An 11612-nucleotide genomic window follows, 5' to 3' on the forward strand; every position below is an offset into this window, starting at 1 on the left:
CCGTTCCTCGTTCCATTACCGTACCCGCGGCGCCATGGCGGCGCTCTGCGCTCTTTGTCCAAAACAGAAAATGAAGGTTTGCCTTTGTTCGCGGAGAGTACAATCATCACCCGTATTCACAGGCTCGAATATCAGACCACTCCCCCGCCCTCCCTCCGGCCGCTGTCCCTTCGCTTGTCATCGCGAAAGCTTCCTCCTCTCTCTCTGTGAGTCTCTCCTGTGAGTCTCTCTGCGAGTCTCCCTGCGAGTGTCCCTGCGAGACTGTGTCCCCGGAGCCCCCAGGCGTCCTCGGGGCGACTGGCGCGGTGGTCGCGGGGCGCTGCGCGCTGCGCGGTCCGCGAGTGTGACTGCTGAGGGCTGCTGGGGGCGGCGGCGTGCACTCCAAGCCCTCCAACGAGGGCCTCGGGAAGGCGAGCCCCGCCAGGCCCCGCCAGGCAAGGACTGATTAACATTCAGAAAGAATGCCGACCGCAAGCAGAGCGAGAGGGAAGAGGCCGGGGCTGCCAGGGCGAGAGAGAGAGGAGAGAGAGAGAGAGAGACAGAGAGAGGAAGGTAAACTGCAGCCGAGTGATTGTCGGCGGAGTGGACGTGACGAGGCATCGCCAGACCGCGAGGCATTTCCCTAAAAACGAGAGAAAATCATCGAGCGATTTCATTTTCCCCCTTTCCACCTCTCCCTTAAAAATGTGTCGAGTTGCTTATCTTTTTTGCCGCGCGGTGCAGCCTCCCCACCTGTTCGCGGCCCTTGCTTAATGTTCCCAACTCGACGCATAACTGCGAATTTATAGCTGCTTTTCTCCCGTGCACAGTCACACGCACACACTCACCTGCTCACACACACACACGCACGCACGCACGCACACAGAGGCCCATGCCTCAAGCAAACAACAGCAAGCCCAAACTTATTCCCGGGGCTGTTTTCGGGCCTCACACCGCACACCAGTCTAACAAAGCAAATGTTTAAACAAGATACGACTGGCCTGATTTTACACGCCGCTCCGCCGCTCCCGCATGGGCGCGCCGGCGAACTTGTGCGTGTGTGTGCGTGTGTGTGCGTGTGATCATCCTACACGGAAAAGGAGTCACGACGACAAGCCGTTGTGGTGGGCAGGCACACACTGTAAAAGAGGAATGACTAGGAGGAGACAGAGCGACGAAAACGACTCTCGGAATCGGTGTACTGGATGGCGATAATGACCCAGGCGACTTCGGCGGCCTGCCCCTCCCATCCCCCTTTCACCTCGCCCTGTCTGCCTCTCCTCTCCCCATCCCCCAAACCTGCCCTTCCGGCTTGCTTCCCATCACGTAGTCAAACACGATCAGCCGTTATAACGGTAAAAAGATGAGGAAAAAAGTGAAAAAATAAAATAAAATTGCCGAGCCTCCGAGGCGGCGGGGGGATCATCAGAACTATTTTATTGGCATCAACTTTGCAGGCGCTGGCGGTGCTGCTTGGGAGAGATGGGAGAGAAGGGGGCCTTTGAATATAAGGAATCACAGTGCTGGAAGCTCGGGGTGTCACTTTAAGCTCCCGGGCCTCGGTCCCGAAGCACCGTGGGGCGCGGTGGACGGATAAAGTGTCCCCTTCGCTAGTTCTTTACGAGTGGTCTTACCACGAACCACCTGCCTGACGAATGCATCCTCGGCGTCCCCTGTTCACTTTGCATCCTTTGCTTTTCTACAAACAGTTTCATTGTTTTAAAAACATCTTGGCATTTTTCAGCTTATTCTCAACAGTGCTACCGCCTGGGGGAGGTGGCGGTGTGGTCGCGGAGCGGCGAGTGGCGCCCTCACCTGCGCGCTCCCTTCTTGTGCTGCAAGATGAACCGAATGTAACGTGATCTGTAGTGTGCGGGGCGTGGCGGGGCGTGGCGGGGCGGGGTGGGGCGTGGCGGGGCGTGGTGGGGCGGGGTGGGTCCGTCCTTCGGGACGAATAAAACGCATTCCAGCCATGCATGAGTGCAGCATGACGGACGATGGGGCCGTAATGTCCAATTAGGCGCGGTTCGAGGAAAAAAAAAAGAAAAAGAGAGAGACGACCTTTTTGCATTTTGGATATGGAATAGTGATTGCGTCTGGCGGGAGAGAGGCCGAACCGAAACGGCGGTGTCTTTCAAAAGATGTTTTTAAAACGAATCTCGTTTATTTGCTTTCCACTTTGTATCCAAAGACACATTGCGGCCCATCATATTGTTCCGTGAGTTTGTCTTTTTAGCTCGATGAGTGAATAGGGCTTTAATAAAACGCACCATGTAATCCGTGCTCGCTGGGCCGGGCCCGGCCGTGGCGGGGCGCTGCTGGGTTCGGGCGGGGCGGGGGGGGGGGGTGGGGTGGGGTGGGGCGGGGCCGGCTTACCCAATAATGGTCCGACAAGTTTGCCGATTACAGAACCGCCAAGTCAATCGTGTGATTCTTGTTGGCGTGGCGTGCCTCAGTGATTGCTGGAGGACGGCCCGGCGGGGCCCCTCCTCTGGAGCCTCGCCGTCTCGCGGCCTCTGGAGCGGCGCGGCTGGAGCCAGAATGCCAGACGGCCTGGAGTAGTTTCCAGGTGGGGCAGTCCGGCCCTCGCCGAAGTAATAATCTGTTATCTTCATTGCTGTCTCGCCTGGCACGCCTCCCCCAGCCAGCCGCCGACCCCCACCCCGCCGCACCCGCCGCACCCGCCCCCCCGCCCCGCCCCGCCCCGCCCCGCCCCGCGCACGACCGCAGGGGCCCCATCTTTCAGAATAATCCCAAATATGCGTCTCGCAAGTACAAGGAGAGAAATATTATTGATGTCCCCGACGGGAGATCGTCTCCCTTCTGTTGTTATTGTTTCTGGGCCACCCCAGCCCGCCAGGCGGGCGGGCGGGCGGGCGGGCAGGCAGGCGGCTCCCCTCTAGGTGTAAGGGAGAGCCTGTCACGTAGCTCCAGCCAGGGCGGCCAGGGCGGCCAGGGCGGCCAGGGCCCCGAGGACACCGCAAAGCAGATAAATAGCCGGGCTTTGATTTATCGCTGCAATACATTCAATTACTTTCCAACTAAACAATACGCTGAGCGTCGCCGCACCTGCCGCACCGGAGCAGAAGCTGTCCGGGGTTCAACTCCCCGCGAAGGCTGCCATTTTTCCCCTTTCCGTCCGGGAGCGGGTTAAGGATGGCGGCTTGGGGCGCTAGTGGGCGTCGGCCAGCCGTTCCCCGGACGTTCCCGCTCACCTGCAAGCGCTTCTCTCCGCTCCGCCCCGCTTCACCCTTTGCCGAACCCTCAATAATTCAGCAACCACTCAACTCCGCCTTTACCGCCGCCTTTTTATTTTCAGTGCCGCTTTTTTTCCGCCTTCCAATCCAAATTCGCCGAGGAAAAAATATTATTGGATGCGTGCGGTTATGAGCAAAGATGGGGGACGCGCCATGAATGGCAATACGATGAGTGAATCCCGCTCGGCGCGGCTCGCACCCACACTGGAAATCCACGAGAGTGACGTCATATTTCCGCCCGGCGCCACCAGTGGATTCCTGGTTCGGAGAGCAATCCATTGGTGGGGTCACACGTTCGGTTCGAGTCCCATTTAGCGACTCTGGAGCTCAAAACGCGTCCGGGACTTTGACCGCCTCCTCCGGGGAGGGAGGCAGCCGTGCCGGGTGGGCCGCACGGCGACAGGGCTGCGTGGCGGGACTGCCACGCCAGCGGTTCCAACCTTTCCGGCTCGCGCCCCAAATTTAAAGCAAACCGCGACCCAGTAATTCGCGACCCCACGGGACCCCCATTTAACATGCCAGGGCGTCTGCCCGAGGCGGGCATTTTGCCGGCTTTGATTTACAACTGGCTTTACCTTCATTTACTTTCCATTGTTACGGAGTGCTATTTCGTCTTACTTCGGGAGCAGTATTGTCCGGGGTTCCAAACCCGCTCAAAAATGTCTTGCAATTCGTGTTTTGGCCCTGATTTAAGCAGCAAGCGGCTGATCCGAGGCGGGCAGTTGGCTCCCAAGCCGTTGGTCTTTGGACCTTCCTTTAGCAAGCCTCTGTTACGGAGTGCATTATCAGTCTGTTGGGAGCAGTTTGTCTCAAAGTTGCCGAAACGCACTGTCTTTGAAAAATCGTGTTTTGGGCCGATTTTAAGCAGCACTGCGTCTGATCCAGCGGGCATTTTGCTCCCTCAACGGGCAGTGGTCTTTGGACCTTCCTTTAGCATGCCTTGTTACGGAGTGAATTATCTCTTGCTTGAGACATATGCTCAAATTGCCGAAACGCTCAGAAATGTCATGAAAAATCGTGTTTTGGGCCGATTTAGACACTGCGTCGATCCGAGGCGGGCATTTTGCTCCCTCAGGGCAATTTTTGGACCTTCCTAGCATGTTTTTGAGGAGTGCGATTATCAGCTTAGTTTGGGAGCAGTTGTCTCAAAGTCGATAAAAATCGAAAGTGCGAAAACTTTGTGACTATTTGGCAACTTTGAGACAAACTGCCCAAACTAAGACTGATAGCACTCCATAACAAGGCAGCTTAAGGAGGTCAAAGCCATTTCCGTTGAGGGAGCAAAATGCCCGCCTCGGATCAGACGCAGTGGCTGCTTAAAATCGGCCCAAAACACGATTTTCATAGACATTTCGAGCGTTTCGGCACTTTGAGACAATACTGCTCCAAACAAAGCTGTAATTGCACCCGTAACAAAGGCATGCTAAAGGAAGGTCCAAAGACGATTGCCCGTTGAGGGAGCAAAATGCCGCCTCGGATCAGACGAGTGCGCTAAAATCGGCCTAAACACGACCCCAGCATCGCCGCGCCCGTTAAAAAAATTCGCGACCCCGGTGGGCCGCGACCCTAAGGTTGAGAACCACTGGCCTACGCGCCGCTTCGCAGGCGCGAGGCCGGAGCGCGGGGTCGCCGGGGACGGCAGCTGCAAGTTTCCGAAGAGGCCCGCGCCAAGTTGCGGGAAAGCCCCCCGCTCCCCGAGGAAGGCCAGGGGCGGGCAGGGGCGGCAGGGCCGGGCCGGGTGGCGGCCGCATCGGAGGTGACTTGTCGGCTGATGAGGCGCCGTGGCAGGCCGGCCAACAGAGCCGCACCCAGCGCCACTCCCCGCGTGACTTGGTCTGACCAGTCCGGCTGGTCCGGCAAACTGGCTCGGTTGCGGACTTGGGTACGGACACGAGGAAATTCGCCCCCCAACGTCGGCGACGCGGCTGTGGTCAAAGTTGCTCAAAATGTAGACGGATGTCGTGTTTCCGGGTCTGGCTGGCTTCGGTCGGCCGCTGCATCCGAACCCTAGTTGCTAATTGTAAGATTTATCTTCATTTTATTCATAATTTAGCTTAGATTATGCCCATTAGAGTTATTGAAATCGTTGAAATAAAGAGTAAGATACTATTAATTCTTCTAAAGAGACTGGTGCGGTCTCTGCGGACTGGTTTCGTATTGTGACGAAGGTTTGGCAATGTAAGCTCTCTCTCTCTCTCTCTCTCTCTCTCTCTCTCTCTCTCTCTCTCTCTCTCTCTCTCTCCCTCTCGTGCGAGGCCGTGCGTCAGTCGGCCTGTGTGTCCGTCCACTCAGGGCCTGCAGGACCTCAGGACCCGCATGGTGCCGGTCGGTCATTAGCGAGCCTCAGGACAAACACGAGGTGGCCGGGGCGGGGCGGGGCGGGGCGCGGTGGGGCGGCCCGCAGTGCCCAGGTCTACTTAGAGCCGGCGTGTAATGAACAATGAACCGGCCGGCTGCATTTCCTCTCTCCGTCTCTCTTTGTCAAGGTTGCGGCCCGCGTCGTCGCGTCGCCGCGGCGCAAAGAAAAACATGCATCTCTTTTATGTCCGGCCGCGTTTGTCCACCCCGTCTCATTAGCGAGGGACGGCTGCAGGCCCTCCCGAACATTGCTGACGTCTCTCTCGCACTCGTGGGCCGTCAGCGGCAAGAGGCTTCACCGGCTCCACACTGACAGACTCCAACAAAGAACGTTCTTTGGTATACACGCTGGCTTCGCGGTCTCCGAAGAAAATTGTTTGCGACTCAAACGATATTGGTTTTTTGTTTGTGATTTGTCCGTTGGAGCCTTTGAACAACTTCTCGGAATGGACGTTATTTGCCATGCTTTGAGAGTGCAGTCCCGGGGACCAGGAAGGGTACTCGGAACGGCATCGATCCTGCCGGACCGGACCACTGGTGCGGTGCACCGGAGGAAAAAAACGCGAAAAAAACAAAAACAAATGGAACGAGCGTAAACAGAGAAAACGGGTGCATGTTTAATGTTTGCTCGCAACTAGTTGGACTAAAACAACGAAAGCCGGCGGGAGACAGTGGCCAGTGTAATCCCGAGATGATTCTGTTACCCGCGGCCCGAGAGGTCCGGCCGTCCGGCCCCAGCCTGTCAACCAGCAGCGAGCTTGCTTTGAGGCCGCTGCGGGTGGCGGGCGGGGCGGGGCGGGGCGGGGCGGGGTGGGGCGGGGCGGGGCGCGGTGCCGTGGTTTGGAAGGGGGCACCGGCAGTTTGCAGCAGTTATACAGACGGGGCGGGGCGCGCTGCCGTTTTGTGGCGGCCCTCTGTGTCGCGGCCGCGACAGTCGATTGCCGGGCGTAACGAAACACAGACTTGAAGTTGTTGGCGACTTGTTTAGCGACTGGCTTGCAAAGGGAGAGGACTGCTCGCTGCTCGTCCCGCAACAAAGGCCTGACAGAAAGGCCCACCCATTTCCTCCCCTCCCCCCCCCCCTCCCCCCTCCCCCTCCCCTCCCCCTCCCTGTTTGTGCAGCGTCCGGCCCGCCAGCCCCGCCCAGCCCCGCAATCCGATCACAGATTCCTTTCAGCGTTTACCCAAAGTTGCATCGCGTCGTCGGCTGCTGCTGTGTGGCGAGGTCGTCTAGACGCGCATTGTGTCCGACCAACTTGAGTAATTAGTTCTGCAGGTTCGATACCGCGCACCGCGGTCACTTTTTTTTTCGCAAGAGGCTGCTGTGCTGGTACGGGAAGAGCAGTGGGCCAATAATCCTGCCGCCGTGCAGGACCCAACGTCCGTGCTGGGGCCAGGAACCTTCCACTCACTCCACGCCCCCTAGGCGCGGCCAGGCGGTGAGGCGGCGACGCCACTGCAATGCCAGGTCCAGTGGACCAGCCAGCCAGCCGGGCACAGCCGGGCAGAGTCAGCCGGGCACCAAAGCCCATTGTCATGCAGCCACCTCGCTGACACCCCTAGCCGGCACCCCACCGCCGCGCCAGCCCGGCCAGCCCGGCCAGCCGGACCACAATTATTGATTAGGGTTAACCCGAGCCCCTCCCCGCCACCCTTTCGCTATAAATAATGTATTTTAATGGAAACGCATGCCGCCCCGGGGACCGAGGCCGACCGAGGCCTTGCCGGGCCGCCCCCACCTGCACCGTGCCTGCACGCCACCAAGGAGGCCGCGCCGGCCGATCGGCCGGGCCTCGGCGATGACCTAGTGCGGGGAGGCGGGGGCCGATCCCCGCGCTGGGCGAGCAGGCCACAGTGGGGCAGAAGACCGGCGGGGGCGGTCAAAATCCCGGACGCGTTTTGATCTCCAGAGTCGCCTAGTGAGACTTGAGCCGAAGGTGTGACCCCACCAATCGATTGCCCTCCGAACGAGGAATCCATTGGTGGGGTCACGCGTTCGGTTTGAGTCCCGGTTAGCGACTCTGGAGATCAAAACGCGTCTAGAGTTTTGGCCGCCGGCGCCGGTCTCCTGGCCCACTATGCCATGTCGGGCCGTCTGCCGGGGCCACGATCCTGGACTAAATCACGGCGAACAGCGCCGCAGTCCGCAGTGCGGCGCGTTGACGTCACTCCATCTTCCGCGAGCACAAGCACCCCCGCGCGCCGGCGACGTCCAAATGGCGGAGGCAGCCGCGCGTACCTGAGCACCGCGATGGCCGCCGCGCCGCCGGGCCGGGAATCCGGCAGACAGGTCGCAATGTGTTGTCCGCGATTAGAATCAATTCATAATTCCGAAAAGGAAATAAGAATCGTGCCGGCCATACCGAATGCCGCCGTGGTGCGCGCCGCCGGATACTCCCCCCCCCCCTCCCCGCCGTCTGTCCGGGACAGGCGTCCTTTCTATTGGCGGAGTCGCCGGCATCGATGTCAACTTCCGGCCTGCCGCTGAGCGGTGCGCCGTCGGCTCGCCGTCGGCGGCCTCGTCCGGATTGCACCCCTTATCGCCGCGCTGATATCGGCGAAGGAGTTGAGCGACGCGGCGACGCGGCGCACCGGGACCAGGGACTCGCAGTGGGCCCCCGCGGCAGCCCCGCGTCCACGAGGAGGTTCCACGGCCTCCACCCGTGACACAGTTCCGTGCGGGTGCTGGCAACGACGAGATGGAGATTGGGGAGTCGCGGAGTCGGAGTTGATTTGATATTCCGAGGACCATCATTCTTCTCTTTGCTTCTCCCTCTCCTGGTCCTCTTTTTTCCAGTATATTGTTTTCTTCCTCATGAGCAGAGATTTGCTCCGTTACCGCAAGGCGTGGCGTGGCGCGGCGTGGCGCCCAGTTCGTGGTGGTGCGACCGCCCGGCCCAGCCCGGCCCAGCCCGGCCCGGACCGGTCTGTTTGTGACAAGGCGGAGGGCAGCCTCTCTCTCCAAACTCCGTGACCTACACAGGAAAAGAAAAAGTCAGAGATAATTTTCGGACAGCGCTAATTTCAGTCCTCGCCGGGCGTTCCCAGACAACAGCGTGACAGCGTGGGTGCGCGTTCTCCGGGGTCGCCCGAAGAGGCCTACCCGGTGGCCTCGGCACTCGGCAGGCCTCGCGGCCAGGGCCTCGACCTGGCCGGCCTCAAATGGCCGTGCTGCGCGGTGCTGTGCGGTGCTGTGCGTGCGGCGACGACACAAAATGCGTCAGGATTTATGGCTGGCCCTGGACCGGGCTGTCCCGGGCTCGGCCGGCAGTCCCGGCCCGGTCCCGGCCTCGGCCCTGGCCGGCCCGCAGGCCCCGCTGTATTTCCTGCCCCTATCAAGATATCGGACCGTGGCGACAGCTCTGTGCCTGCGCGGCCTGAGCTTGCGGGCCTGTGTGTGCAGTGGGCTGGTTCCGAGGGTCGTTTTCGCCGCTCTGTCTCTCTCGCACTCAGCGAGCGCTCCGTGTAGGTGCGAGGGAGACAGAGCGAGGGAAACGACTCTCGGAATCAGTCTGCAGGCTGCGGCCGGGCCGGGAGGGTGCGCGGACGGGACGGCCCGGCCCAGGCCCGGCCCAGGCACGCCCAACCCGCCCAACCCTTTGCGGCGGCGCAGCCTGCGGAGTAAGAGGCCTGTCATCGCATGGCCGGGCCCTGTGTTGTGCTAACTCGCATCACAGCGGCTTTGCAACGAGTCAAGGAAACGGAACCGCAAAGTGTGGATAATCGGCGTAGACAAAAGGACTGTTGTCTTGGCTTTGGCTGCTTTGGCGGCCGCGGCAACGGAACGGAGAACGGGAAGCGCGCGCCTCACGTCGCCATGGCAACGCCGTGCTAACGCCGTGCTCACGCCGCCGAGGCCGACGGGCTGCACACTGATCCCGAGAGTCGTTCTCGTCGCTCTGTCTCTCCCGTACTCACGGGGCGTCCCGTGTAGGTGCGGGAGAGACAGAGCGACGAAAACGTCCCTCGGAATGAGGCTGCCGGCGGGGCGGGGCAGGCGGGGCGGGATGGTTTTGGCGGGCGGCTCCACTCCAGCGCACACGTGAGGGGCCGCTCTGCTCGGCGCCGCTCTGCTCGGCGCGGTGTGCCGAGGCGTTCGCCAGATCCATTAACGCCGTGAGCGATTGCAGCGCCGTGCCGCCATCGACTCCTTATAATTCCCGGCTTGAATTACGGCCCCAAAAAATGATTAATCTGAATGGAGAGATTGGCCGCGCCGTCGATCCCAGGCGAACCGGGCGAACCGGGCCGCCGGCAGTGGACCGCCTCGCCGAGCCGCCGCCGTGCTCGGCGCGCTCATTTACAGGCCGTCTCTATCAATTTGCGGCGCAACGCACAGTGGGCCAGATAGCCGGCGGAGGCGGCCAAAACTCTGGACGCGTTTTGAGCTTCAGAGTCGCTGAATTGGGACTCGAACCGATCGTGTGACCCCACCAATGGATTCCTCGTTCGGAGAGCAATCCATTGGTGGGGTCACACGTTCGGTTCGAGTCCCACTTAGCGACTCTGGAGCTCAAAACGCGTCTAGAGTTTCAGCCGCCGGCGCCGGTCTTCTGGCCCACTGTGCATCGGGCCGTGCTCTGTTCGGTCGGCTCGCTCGCGCTCATTTAGAGACCTCTCTATCAATTTGCGGCGCAGCGGCGCCACGGCCCGCCCCTCGCAGCGCCTTCCGGCCGGCAGCACCGCGGCCCGCTGCCCGGCTGGCCCCGGCGGAGCCATTTTTCTTAAAGCTTTGAGGTTGACAACGGGGTCGAGTGGGTGCAACACGTGGAAAGGAACTCTCTGCGCCACTTCCGCTGCAGCACTCCGCCGGCCAGCAGACCGATTCAGAGAGCCGTTTTCGTCGCTCTGTCTCTCTCGCACTCATGGGGCGTCCCGTACAGATGCGAGAGAGACAGAGCGGTCTCAGGCTGCAGGCCGAGACGCTGGCCGAGCTAGCACCAGGACGGTGAGCCGACAAGACCGCTTGAATCGGGCTGGGGCGGCGCGGTGGCGCCAGGGCCTCATTTGCAGTGCTGGAGCCGTGCTAAAGGGTCGGCGGGGCTGGCGGGGCTGGCAGCCTAGACGCGGGGGGTCTTCGAGTGGGCCGTAGCGACTAAGCCGCTCTGTCCCCGCGGCCGCGGTGGGCCGGGCCCGTTTAGGCAGGACACTTCGCCTGCTCGACTCTGCAATGGCAAGGCCCGAAGGAGGCCAGCGTTTCTCGTTCGAAGAGCAGTCCATCAGTGTGGGGGACTGCAGAGCGCAGCACGTGTCGATTCCGGGTGGAGGTCGCCGTGCCGGGTAGGCCGTGCGGACACAGGCGTGCGTGCGGGACTGCCTACGCGCCGCTTCGCAGGCGCGAGGCTGGAGCTGTTGCCGCAAATGAGACTGGACTGGCCGCAGCGGGGCTCGGGTCGGCGACAGGCCCGCGGCAGTGGCATTCGCAGCCTGCCCGAACCTTCCCGAGTCGCGTCATCCGTCTCTCTCTCTCTCTCTCTCTCTCTCTCTCTCTCTCTCTCTCTCTCTCCGAAACATCCCGGGTGGCCTCGCGGGGCTCCCGCCAGACGTAACGGCAACCCCTTCGCTTCGCTCCAGTAACAAATGGGCTCCTTACGAGTACGACGCCCCCCCCCTGCCCGCCCCACCCCGCCCCACCCCGCCCGGCCACCCCGCCCGGCCCCCCGCACCGCCCGGACCAGACTATTAGTCTCCATGCGGTCTCAAAACAAGCGGGCGTCGGTAGCCGCCGCTCTTTAATCTCTTTCTGGGCGACGTGGCTGAGCTGACCATCACTCGCATTGATACAGCCATCCGTTTCGGCCGGCAGGCCCGGCAGGTCCGGCAGGCCCGGCAGGCCCGGCAGCCCGGCAGAGCAGCCAGCCTCGTCTCATACGTGCTCGCCCTGGGGAGCCCTTGGCCGCCTCTGCTGTGAAACACGGCTAAACTGAACCAACTCTGATTATTACTATTTTGCCCCCCGCCCCTCACTCTCTTTTGCAACGCGTTTCCGGCGTTTCCAATTTCGCAGATTAAGGGAAC

This window comes from Thrips palmi, unplaced genomic scaffold (genome assembly GCF_012932325.1).
Source record: "Thrips palmi isolate BJ-2018 unplaced genomic scaffold, TpBJ-2018v1 HiC_scaffold_19, whole genome shotgun sequence".
NCBI classification, from domain to species: Eukaryota; Metazoa; Arthropoda; class Insecta; order Thysanoptera; family Thripidae; genus Thrips; species Thrips palmi.